Source organism: Panulirus ornatus, chromosome 38 (genome assembly GCF_036320965.1).
Source record: "Panulirus ornatus isolate Po-2019 chromosome 38, ASM3632096v1, whole genome shotgun sequence".
NCBI classification, from domain to species: Eukaryota; Metazoa; Arthropoda; class Malacostraca; order Decapoda; family Palinuridae; genus Panulirus; species Panulirus ornatus.
In genome coordinates this window covers 23,112,776-23,122,124 of record NC_092261.1, presented here as the reverse complement: position 1 = coordinate 23,122,124, position 9,349 = coordinate 23,112,776, and the positions used below count along the sequence as shown (strand labels likewise).

The window sequence follows — 9,349 nt, the reverse complement described above, 5'->3', positions numbered from 1 at the left end:
GCCTGTTAAATGGATTGTAGTTGCTAATGAATGGCTTTTATCTTTCGGAACCATTCGCATCCAATTCCTCCGCGAGATATAATACCACAAACTAATGAGATTCCGAAACTTCTTCCTCAAACTATCTATATCTGTCTGCTTATCTGCCTATAAACTTTTTATTCTCACAGTTCTTATGTTATTGCCTTCTGCACTGAAGCAAAAAATGGGCATCTTCCTAATTTCAGACAAATTCTCATTCATTCTATCCCACACGAGCATCAGGTATTGTAAAAGACACTGTCCATGTACCTAACAGGACTATCACCAACGATCAAAAATGTCCTCTCCTTTGTGTCCAACGTCCTAGGGGGGAACTTACCGTTGTCTTCTGGCAGAATATGAGACCGAAATACAACTTTTCCTGCCAGCCGTAAGATCCTTTCAATCCTCCTCCCTCCTTCGCTCATGTCCGCCCTCACACCATCTATCTTCCTTCCTCCCCTAATGCTTACCTGGTTCATCCTAACTTCAAACGTTTTTCTTACTTTCACTGCCTACCTTCCTCCACCCTGGCCTCTTTTCTCTCCTTAGCATTTCTCTCTCCTTCCTTCCTTCACACCCTTCTGCCTTACACCCTCACTCCATCCTTGATCTGTGTTCGTCTTTGCTCTCTCCCTACGTCTTCACTCTACACAACGTGCCTACTTGGCTACTATATGCTTCCATCTTCCTCACCCACCCTTTCCATCGCTTGCCCCTCACCCTCACAAGGTCGGACCAATATATGAGTTTAATGGACTGGATATTGCAAATATTTGCTTACTTTTTGAAAGTCATGATTTGGTACGAATACACACACAGACACACACAGACACACACACACACACACACACACACACACACACACACACACGTTTGCATGCTCTCACATTAAAAGGAGCAGGAATAAAAATAAACACAAAGACACCTCTGCAAGTGCACGAACGTAGAAGGTCGAACCAATGATCACATAATACAGAAATATGCTCTTGGCATTTTGATAATTTGATCATAAAGGTCTGAGACGTGTGTCATTGCGGTATTGAGGAGCTGACAGGCTCGCCATTACGGTTCAGAAGCTGACAGGCTCATCATTACGGTTGAGAAACTGAATAATTAAGTGATAAGTTTAGAAATATATAATGGACGGGTCTGTCCAAAATTTCAACGCGAGACCTCCTGCACTAAAGCAGGAAACCAACAGGCTGATATCCTTTACCAACTTGTCTAATCTGTGAATGATTAAGTGCTCTTTCTTTTACCTGAACCTGGGACCTGGAGCACCTGATGCTAATATTTTACTCCTAGAACAACTAATTTATTGGGTAGACAACTCAGTTTTACTTTATATAAGATGCATTTTCATGAGAGTCATGAGTCACTAATTAATTCAAAAGAAGCTTGAGCTTATCCAGGAGTTGAACCCGGGACCTCTCGCACCCTAAGCGAGAATCATACCACTAGACCAACAGGCCAGGAGAAGCGGTCGAAGCCCCCCTGTGCTGACTTGCCTAGAGTCAGCAGCCCTACTGTGTCCTGCAGCTGACACCGGCTGGCGTCAGCAACCTACCGATGTAGGGTTGGCTATCATATTTCAGCATTATGGATATTAGACTTCATACCAGTGCTATTCAGTATTGCAATAAATCAAATCAGTAGGTGGTTGTTATTGTTGGCGGTATTGGTGATGTAGCTCGTTGCTGGGTGGTGATGGTTGTTGTTGTTGGTGGTGATGTTGGCGGCGTTAGTAGTGCCCATGGATACTGCTGCTGTTGCGAGTGACGGTAGTGAAAATGCTATTGTTGATGGTGGTAATGCTGTTACTGCTGCTGCATTTGTTGTTGATGGTTGTAGTACTGTTACTACCGCTGCATCTGTTGTTGATGGTGGTAGTGCTGTTATTGCTGCATCATCTATTGTAGATGATGGAGGTAGTGCTGTTACTGCTGCTGCATCTGTTGTTGTTAATGTTGGTAGTGCTGTTACTGCTGCTGCATCTGTTGTTGTTGATGGTGGTAGTGCTGTTACTGCTGCTGCATCTGTTGTTGATGGTGATAGTGCTGTTACTGCTGCTGCATCTGTTGTTGATGATAGTGGCAATTCTCTTACTGCTGCTACATCTGTTGTTGATGGTGATAATGCTATTACTGTTGCTGCATCTGTTGTTGTTAATGGTGGTAGTGCTGTTACTGCTGCTGCATCTGTTGTTGTTGATGGTGGTAGTGCTGTCACTTCTGCTGCATCTGTTCTTCGTGATGGTGGTAGTGCTGTTACTGGTGCTGCATCTGTTGCTGATTCTTCTTTATCTTTTGCTCACTTTGTTTCTGCAGCCGTTACTACTATAATTTTTGTAGCTATTCTTATTTCTGCTGATTTCTGTACTACTTATGCTGTTAATGCTGCTGCTGTTTTCATTACTATTAACGCTGTTTCAAATGATTCGTTTGTTGATACTCTGTTGCTTCTGTCTATGCTGTTATTACTGTTATTGCTGTTGTTGCTGTTATTGTTGCAGCTATTAATGCTGCTGTTGCTGATGCTAAAGGTGCCGATGCTATTGCTGTTGCTGCTATCAATACTACTAATCCCACTGCTGTTGCTATCGCTATTGCTGCCACTATTGTTGTTGCCGCTGCTATTTCTACTGCTGTTGTTTTTGCGCTTGGTGTTGTTGCTGCATTTGTTTTCGCTGTTATGTTTCTTACACTACAGAGTATTGTAAGGAATATACAAGACGGACTACTACTACACCAAATGATTAACACTGCCATGTTACCATATATCATTATTACGTAGGTCTGTAACCTCAATATAGCACATTGTACCAATTTTTAACACCAAGTTTGCTCATTATTCTTAACACAGCGACACTCCCCATAATTGCATGAATCATGTGTCTCTTACGTGCATTTGCATTCATCTTTTCGTCAGAAGATTATGTAAATGGCACACAAAGTCAAAGGTAAGCACAGCTGTTTTACGTTTGTCTTGGGTGAGGCATTTCCCAAGCTTTGCCTGCTTTTATATGTACTATACAAGCACATGGAAGATGACCTCCTTATATTACTCTTCTAAAGGCGAAGTTGTCATTAGATTATATAAATGAACTGAGACGTGAATTTATACTCGGCTTGGTTGATTCTTATGGTTTTACCTACATTAACTATTCGGGTCTTTCATGCCATCAACGTCAAGTTACATCCACTAACAAAAGAAATTTTGTTCACCTTGTTCATGTGTTCTGGATAATTCTACGACCACACACACACACACACACACACACACACACACACACACACACACACACACACACACACACACTGACACACGTTTGCAAGATCTCAATTAAGAACAATCACGCATATAAACACACACAAAAACATCCATAGAACAAATTGTACACACACACAAACAGACAAACACAGACCACATCCGTGTCTGACAAACTGCCAGATGTCTCCATATCTTCACATGGAAGTACCAACTAATGATCTCATAATAAAGAAATATGGTCTTGACATTCGGATAATTTGGTCATAAAGGTCTAAGACGTGTGTCATGACGGTATTGACGAGCTGCCAGGCTCATCATGACGGTTGAGAAGTTGAATAATTAAGTAATAAGATTACAAATATATAATGGACGGGCCTGTCCGGGATTTGAACCCGGGACCTCCTGCACCCAAAGCAGAAATCATACCCGTAGACCAACTGGCCGATGACTTTATCAACTCCTCTTCTCTATGAATGATTAGTTGGTGTTTCTTGGATCCGATCCTGGGGCCTTCAGCAAGTGATACATTAATTTTACCCCTAAAACAACTAGTTTTGCTGGTGCACAACTTAGTTTTACTTTATATAAGATGTATTTTCTTGGAAGTCATAAAAGTCAGTAATTTATTCCAAAGAACCTTGGGCCTATCCGGGAGTTGAACCCGGGACCTCTCGCACCCTAAGCGAGAATCATACCACTAGACCAACAGGCCAGGGAGAAGCGATCGAAGCCTCCGTGTGCTGAAATTGCCTAGAGCGTCAGCAGCCCTACTGTGTCCCACAGTTGACACCAATTGGTGTTAGCAACCTACCGATATTGGGCTCGCTATCTATTTGCAGCATTATTCATATTAGACTTCAAAACAGTGCCACTCAGGTGTGTAATGAAATTGATTGATAGGTATTAGATTTCATATACTCCTGAAAAGCTCACATAAAGAACGCCTTAAGATTTGTTTTCCAAAAGTGGAATGGAATATGAGGAATAGTATTTTTCTGAAAGCTGTCTATTTGTATTGGAATCGCATTCACCACAGATCGGAGTAATGGTAGCATATCCGTGGTGGCTCTCGCTTTGTATCACTTCCACCATCGTCGACCTTCCATTTGTAGTAATGGTGCTTCCCACTCCCTGTTCTTCAAGAATCATTTCGGCCACTGCACTCGTGAGTTTTATGCTTGCTTTTCAGCCCTAAGGACCTGACTCATATCCGTAACTGGTTGAATCTCCCCACGGTTTCTGTGTGATTGCCAGCATCACGGGCATTGTTCTTTATTTCTTCATGATAAAAAGCTCATATGTCTTTTCCACTTTTGATAGTCTGGTGTACAATCACCTGAGGAGGTCACATTAACCCCTTGGTCTGATATACTTCCTTTTTCAGATGAGAATATAATTCTAAATTATTCAGACAAGTTTTCTTCGATTAGGGTGCAATAGCCTTTGCGCTGAAAGTCTCAATTTAGACAAAAATCTTTTTATCTTTCTATTGTAGCAAGATACTTTAGTCGTTACACAGTGTTCAAAAGAAACCCAAATATTTACCTTGTTGTTGCTGTTAGTCCATGGTCGTAAAATTTATGCTGATTACTTTGGCAACTGGAACAAAGAAGGCGGCAAGAGGGGTGGAAGGTTGGTGGGGTTGAAAACCTTTCACTCCATATATTTCAATTTCTAAAAGTTGGAGCATGAGAAGGAGCCAAGTAAGGAATGCTCATTCTCCTAAATGTCTTAGGTTGTGGTGTTTGAGTATGTGTGTATGTAAACAAGTTGGGAAAAGATGTGAGATTGGCAGCATATGGTGTTTGAGGTCAGAAACTTGCTTGTTTTGGCTCTGAGTGAAAGAAAACTCATGGGAAGTGAGGGAATAATGGATTGGAATGTCTCTGGGGTAGAGTCTGGGGATGGTGTGACGGTAAGAGCTAAGGAAGGGATAATACTACTGCTGAAGCAAGATTTGTGGAAAGGACAGGAAGAATGCAAGGTGACCTCCTGACTGATATGGGTCAACATGGAAGAAGATTACGAGAGGGGTGATTATACTCCTGGCCTCAAGATGGAGTATGTAGAGAGAGAAGTGTTTTAGGAGTAGGTGAGTGAGTATATCAGTAATTGTGATGGGAGAGATCGGGTGTTATTGATGGGTGATTTTATATGAGAAAGTTGATAATGTGGCAGTTGAGGGTATAACGGTGGGGCATGGGGAACTCGTTGGTATGGTTAAGAAATTCAAACAACTTATGTAGTTGTAAGCTGAAAGAATATTGGTAATTGGAAATAAATGGCTTGAAAAGGACATATATAGTAATACATGGGTGAGCAGGAATGATGGTAACAGAGCTTTAGTGTATTATATAGTAATTGATAGGTAGAAAGACACAAATCTTTTAAAGAGGAAGACGTAAATTATTCGAATAGCTTAGAAGGTGTAAATAATGTTAGTCGTAGATTCAAAGCAAAATATTTATCGTCAGTCATCAAAAATATGTACAGTACTGCTCGCAGGCACTATAATAGGTAAATCATTCCATACATTATCAGTGCACTATAGTAGTTACTTGATCCCATACTGATATCATCAAACTACCTAAAGATTGACTAACCTCGCCCACAACCGTCTCTACTGACATTGCCAAATCAAAACATATGCTTTAGATAAAAAGACTCTATCCATACCATATACTGTATTCTTCCTATCAAATAAAAGTTAGTTGCTAATGAATGGCACCTATCTTTCGGAACCATTCGCATCCAATTCCTCCAAGAGCTAGATTACCAGACTAATGCGATCTCAACCTCGTTCTTTAACCTATCTATATTTTTCTACTTACCTGCATGTAAACTTCTCACTCCCAGTGCTCCTATATCATATCCTTCTGCAGTGAGGCGCACAATGGGCTTCTTTTTACTTTCAGAAAAATTGTCATATATTCTCTCTTTGACATAACCCACCCGAGCAACAGGTATAGTAAAAGACCCCGTCCATGTACCTAACTTGACTGTCACCTTCATGTCTGGCATCCTTGGGGATCATTCATATTGGGATCGTTAATGTTATTACATCCTGTAGAACAGGTACTCCTCTGCCACTAGTTAAATAAACCTACACTATTTTAATAATGTTGGCCATTAACTTTTGCAACGTTACCAGTGATTATTATGGAATGGTCAAATGTTATATCCTGAGGTGTTTTACATCTCTCTCTCTCTCTCTCTCTCTCTCTCTCTCTCTCTCTCTCTCTCTCTCTCTCTCTCTCTCTCTCTCTCTCTCTCTCTCTCTCTCTCTCTCTCTCTCTCTCTCTCTCTCTCTCTCTCTCTCTCTCTCTCTCTCTCTCTCTCTCTCTCTCTCTCTCTCTCTCTCTCTCTCTCTCTCTCTCTCTCTCTCTCTCTCTCTCTCTCTCTCTCTCTCTCTCTCAACTTTTTCAATTAAATTTTTCTGCAAAACAAGAATAGTTGGCTGTAATTTCTTTTTTTTATATTTAGATAAATGACAGCACATCCAAGTACCTGAAAATACCAAAAGAGAGATTTCTTCAGAGAATGACACACCCATTTGTTTTGTGAGCTTATGTGAGCATTGTGAAGATAAGCACCACTATTACTTTTACGCTCAGACAAAACCATCATTTTCAGTAATGAAATATTTTCTTTTTCGAAAGGTCGCTTCCAGCACCGAGTGAAAATGTTACTAAAAGTTTTGGAGATTTTCTAAGACTATCAAAATTAAACGACGTTTTGATATAATCAGGTTATCAGTTATCAATGCATCACAGGAAAGAACTCGATATTCTCTAGAGACTAAAGAATGTGTGAAGCCATATATGTTATATGGATATCTGCAATACTTCATCACATGATTGTCAACTCTCATGCATAGGTTGAGGGATGAGTAATGTCCCTCGAGATGATGGATAACAGCTCGAAAAGTTAAGGTTCCTTTGGGAAGTTATGCTAATCGATGCATAACTTTCTTTGGGAAGACCTCCGGCTGGTGGCGGGGGTGGGGGGGTGTTGCTGAATTCCCTCCTCCGTCCTAATTTTATTTCAGTTTCTAAAAGATGGAACAGAAGAGCCAAGGATGGTGTGTCTGTATGTGTGTGGATGTTACTAAGATGAGAAGAATCTTGAAACTGTTAGTATGTCTGAAGACAAGAGTCTCTTTTGGGTGGGAATAAAGGAAATCTTAGGAGTAAAGGAGGACAATGAACTGGGAATGTATTAGGAATAGTCAAGAGTTTGCGTGAGGGGAAAAGCTAAGGAAGTAATAAAACAACTGTTGAAGCAGGTTGTGGGAATGTGTAAAAGTGTGTACGAAAGTATGGTCCAGGATGATGTGGGAGAAAGAGAAAGAGAGTTGCAAGAGATGGGTGATCATCAGTGTTTATGCATATGACATTAAAAAGAAACATTATGAGAAACAATTCTTCTGCGGGATGTTGAGCGTCAGCAGCTTTGGATGCAACGTTACCACTGATTATTGTGGAATGGTCACATGTTATATCCTGAGGTGTGTTACATTCTCTCTCTCTCTCTCTCTCTCTCTCTCTCTCTCTCTCTCTCTCTCTCTCTCTCTCTCTCTCTCTCTCTCTCTCTCTCTCTCTCTCTCTCTCTCTCTCTCTCTCTCTCTCTCTCTCTCTCTCTCTCTCTCTCTCTCTCTCTCTCTCTCTCTCTCTCTCTCTCTCTCTCTCTCTCTCTCTCAACTTTTTCAATTAACGTCTTCTGCAAAACAAGATTAGTTGCCTGTAATTTCTTTTTTTTGTATTGAGATAAGTGACCATTCGTGAAGACGTGAAAAGAATAGAATAGAATTAATTGGAAAAGAAATCAGTTAACTCTCCGTAAACAAAGATTAGTGATTAATAGTCAAGCCTCAGAATGGTTAGACTTAGCAAGTGGACTGCCACAAGATTCAGTCTTGGACCAGTTCTCTTTCGCATATATAGTTTTGATATTGATAATGTGTTGCATTGCAAGATATCAAAATTCGCTGATGTTACAAAGCTGAAATATATATCTACAAATGAATTTGAACGTCAGCAGCTTCAAACTGAAACAGGAGACTGATGAAATAGGCTCGTAAGTTGCAAATGAATTCCAATATTGATAAGTGCGATGTTTTACATATTGGTAGTAAAACCGAAAAGGTAATCTGCAGTATGAATTCTGTTGAACTGCAAAAGGTAAACGAGGAAAAAGAATTGGATGCGATATCCTCTGGGGACCTACAAGCGAGTACGCAGTACACAGAAACAGTGAAAAGTGCGTACAAAGTTCATAGTTAAAGCCTTTGAATTTAAGTCTAGGGGAATCATACTTATTCTTTACAATTCATTGGCTCGTAGACATCTGGAATAGTGTGCTCAGTATTGGTCACCCAACCCAAAAAAGAGTAAAAGATAAAAAAGATAATTTTGAATTTAAGTCCAGGGGAATCATCCTTACCCTTTACAATTCATTCGTTCGTCAACATCTTGAACAGTGTGCTCAGTTTTGGTCACTCAACCTAAAAAGAGTAAAAGATAAAAAAGAATGACACAGATTACACCGTCGAGATACCGAGAATGAGAAACAAATCACATGAGATGAGATTAAACGATTTGAATCTATTTACCTTAGAAAAGAGAATGTTAAGAGGAAATGAAAACTGATCAGAAGCTTTGGTAATCTTGATATGTCAAGATGCCTAAGACTTGATTCATCTGATTTTATTCGTGGTAATGGATACTTACTCGTGGGCAAATGATCTACCTTGAATGAGGGGAGGTACTTTTTCTTCAACTTGATTGTTAACATATGGAACGACTTGCCAAGTAGGTGTGGTTGGAAGGAGTACTACATATGCGTTTGAGAACAGACCTGAGAAATACTTCTCCTCTGTCCACTAATGGTGGGGGGCTGGGAGGGGGGGGTGTTGCAATTCCCTCCTCAGTCCTAATTTTATTTCAGTTTCTAAAAGATGGAACAGAAGAGCCAAGGATGGTGTGTCTGTATGTGTGTGGATATTACTAAGAGGATAAGAATCTTGAAACTGTTAGTATGTCTGAAGATAAGAGTC

The 9,349-nt window shown here is 40.4% G+C and overlaps 2 non-coding genes across 2 annotated transcripts; both read right to left on the bottom strand.

Moving 5' to 3' along the window:
* Positions 1–1,423: 1,423 nt before the first annotated feature.
* Positions 1,424–1,496, bottom strand: TRNAP-AGG (transfer RNA proline (anticodon AGG)). The gene has a single exon. It is a non-coding gene; the product is annotated as a tRNA-Pro (tRNA).
* A 2,438-nt stretch (positions 1,497–3,934) lies between these two features.
* On the bottom strand, positions 3,935–4,006 carry TRNAP-AGG (transfer RNA proline (anticodon AGG)). The gene has a single exon. It is a non-coding gene; the product is annotated as a tRNA-Pro (tRNA).
* Positions 4,007–9,349: the final 5,343 nt, after the last annotated feature.